We start from the raw sequence: 3560 nt of genomic DNA, 5'->3' as shown, positions 1-3560 counted from the left end.
AAAGCAGGGCATGGTGGCTCACACCTGCAATCCCAGTACTTTAGGAGACTGAGGGGTGGGAGGATCACTTAAGCCTAAGAATTCAAGACTAGCTCAGGCAACATAGTGAGATTTTGCTTCTTCAAAAAGTAAAACAATTAGCTGGGTGTGGTGGTACACACCTGTAGTCCCAGCTACTCGGGAGGCTGATACAGAAGGAGGCTGATACAGAAGGATCCCTTTAGCCTAGGAGCTGGAGGCTGTGGAGAGCCGTGCCACTTCACTCCAGCCTGGGTAAGAGTGAGGCCCTGACTCAAAAACAAAACAAAACAAAACAAAAAGACTAATCTTTATTTACTTTCATTCAAGAAACTCTTACTGAGCACCTATAGCATGCCTCATGTTAGGCTATGCAATTTTAATGCAAAATGAATGTTACACAACACTTGTTTTTATCTCACAGTCCATTAAGGGAGATAAGGGCATAAACAAATAGTTACAGCATTATGTCATATAAGCTGTTACAGGCTTTTTATAAGGTGCTGGAGGAGAGAAAGGCTCACATAGAAGGTAATGTTTCAGTGGGGTCTTCAAAGATACATGGCAGTCCACTAAGTTGACAATGTCAAGGAGGACTGACATAGCAGAGAGAAGGTCATGAAGGTATAAAGTATGTAATGTACTGGGAAAGAGCAGGAGTAAGCCACTCAAGGCTTTTGAACAAGGGAATGACATGATCAAGTTGTCTGAAAAATCCTTCTGGGGGCATTAGGGAGGACGAGACAGAGGAGAGTCTGGAAGAAGGAATACCAGCCGGAGGGCCCCTGCAGGCACTCAGACCAGACATGAGGAGAGACTGAACTCTAAGGCAGGGTGATGAGGTTGGGGCAAGGAGACATGGCAGCTAGTTGCTAGGAAAGCAGAAATGGCAGGACCTGTTGATAGGGAGGAGCAGGGGTAATGGTGTCCATGACTTTCAGGCTGAGCTGGCTAAATGTGCATGTGATTTGTACAGAGGCAGGGAACTTCCCCACTCAGGATAGCCCCATGCTAGATTGCATGCTCTGTCACTGTCTTTATATTAATAATAGAGGGGTCCATATTTGTGCACACTAATCATGCAACCAGTTCCATTCCCAGGTCTCTACTTGAGCTAAGGGGTGGATCGTGGTGCTAAGAACTAAAAAGGCAAACAGAAGAAAGAACATGTTTTGTTCTGCGAAGGTGAAGAGATGAGTTCAGTTTTCTAATACATGAATTTCATGCCCCAAAGTGGAGATATGCAATGGCCTGTTAGAAATTGGTTGTAAAAGATCGGGGGGCATTACACATGTTCACATGAGTATCACATGTTCTCACTCACATAGTGGACCTTGAACACCCAGCGTAATACTATAAGAAAAGGACTGACTGGTGGGAAACTATGAGGGGGGAGGGGAAGGGAGATGGGATTAACGGTAGTCAGTATCTGTCTGGGGACGGGGAGACATCTCTTATCAACAAGGGTGCCTGAACGAAGTATATTTGTATACCTAACCCTTAACTGTACCCCACAATATCAAAATAAAAAATATTGATTATAAAAAAAAAAGAAATTGGTTGTAAACTCCAAGCAAGGTACAACCAAGCAAGGTACAACCTAGAGACATGAGCATGGGGGGGGGGTAATAATGCATCCCTTGATAAGGATGAGTGTGCAGAGGGAACAGAGTGTTTAAGGGATCAGAGAAGGGCGAGAGAAATGGAAGAGGAGGAGTCAAAGTCTCATGGGAAAATTCTAGAATTATGTCTTGGAAGCCATGGAAAAAAGGAGTCTCAAAAAGAAGGGTGTGGCCACCCGAAATATATGCCACAAAGAGACCAAATAAGATCACAGTGGGAAAATAGCCTTTGCATTTGGCAACGAGAGAGCTGGGGGCATCAATTCTGTGGAGATGGGAGATGAAAGCCATACTGGGATGGGATGGAGAAAAAACTGGAAGAGAGCAGAGAACGTATGTGCAAACGATCCTTTCAAGAACCTGGACTGTGAAGTCAAGGCAGGAGAGGAACAAAGAAGAGGGTGCATGGGATAAAGGCAGACTTTGTTTTGCTCTTAAGATGGGAGGGAATCAAGAGGGTTTGTATGTGAGAGCATTGATCTCAGTAGAAGAGAGAGCGTACTTCTAGAAGTGGGAATAGAGGTAGACATTTGCAGGTGGAGTGGCCAGAAGGTGAGTGTTACACACCCTTTCTCCTTGCACATATATTGTACAGGCAAATTTTCTAAACCTCTAATTCTCTCAGTAGTGTTAGATTTACTACTGAGAGTGAGGTGACCAGGCACCTGAACAGTGCTGCAGACAAGCAGACACTGAGCAGGAGCAGACAGCAAGGAGGGCTCAGCTGCTGTGAGCACAGAGGCCGATCTGAGAAAGAGCTGCAAGATGCTTGTCATTTGTATGGATGAAAACCTGTAATACAAAACTTGGGCCCAGGTTTTGTAAAAAAAAAAAAAAAAAAAAAACTCAACAAGGAGAAAAGAGATTTCCCTTTTAATATTTTCATTTTAATTAAGCTCTGAAGATCCTCCATTACCACACTAGACCCTCATAACATCAAGGGATGGCTTCGTGCCCTCCAGCCACCCAGCATCAGTAAAGGGGAAATCTCCCCCGGCTGCAGCAGGTAAGTGAGTAATTGGTGAATAATTAACGCTTCACCAAGACCTGAGGCTCCTGCCTTCCTCACACTAGTGGATGTTTATAAACTGGTAAAGCAGCCTACTCTTTGGTCTAATGATTACACTTCCCTGGGTTCTATTTCATTGCAGCCAAGTTAAAAACTGACCAGCTAGCCACTTAAACCCTTCTCCCTGAGGTGACTAGAAAACAAGAAAAGTCTCCTGAGGGACTAACCCCTCACTGGGGCCATCTGTGCCCAGAACAGGACTAAAGCAAGTCCACCAACCTCTTCCCCCTTTCCAACCCCCAGAAGACAGCGAGCTTCTCTGCACTCCCGTTGAACCAGCCAGGACACGCTGAGCTGTTAGGGACCCTTCCCTAGAGGCGCCCTCCTCACCTCACCATTTGCCTGCCCTTGGGAATTGTGGAGAAGCGCGTCTCATGAGAGGTCCCCAGCTTCGTGGCTGTCAAGGGGAACCACTAACAGTGTCATTCGAGGAATCACCGGATCTAACGTCGTCGACGGGATTTAGGTAGAAGCAGATTTTTTAAAAACAGAACTATATGGATATACAATGCCTGCCGTGACCACCTGAGTAGCGAGGACTACAGATAGGTCTGGAATAAATGTGTGCGCAAAGAATGCGTGGAGCATAGCCGTTGCCCCCTTGGAAGGAAGACAGCGTAGACGTCGCGTCCATCCCAAGCTCTCTGATATTGGGGGCGAGGGTGGGGTGGGGCTCACTTCCCTAGGGACCAACCGGACAGGTCGACCTTCTTTCTAAAGGGTTAACCCAGCTCCCCTGAGCGCTCGGAGCGAGAGTTCGTAGCCTCGGGCACCTTCTCGTGACTCACTCCCTGCGAATGCAAATGCACGAGTCAGCGGTAGGTCCCGACCGGCCCCCTGCTCGGCGATCT

Source organism: Carlito syrichta, unplaced genomic scaffold, assembly GCF_000164805.1.
Source record: "Carlito syrichta isolate Samal-C Ts95f unplaced genomic scaffold, Tarsius_syrichta-2.0.1 Scaffold279535, whole genome shotgun sequence".
NCBI classification, from domain to species: Eukaryota; Metazoa; Chordata; class Mammalia; order Primates; family Tarsiidae; genus Carlito; species Carlito syrichta.
Note: the sequence above shows the minus strand (reverse complement) of the source record.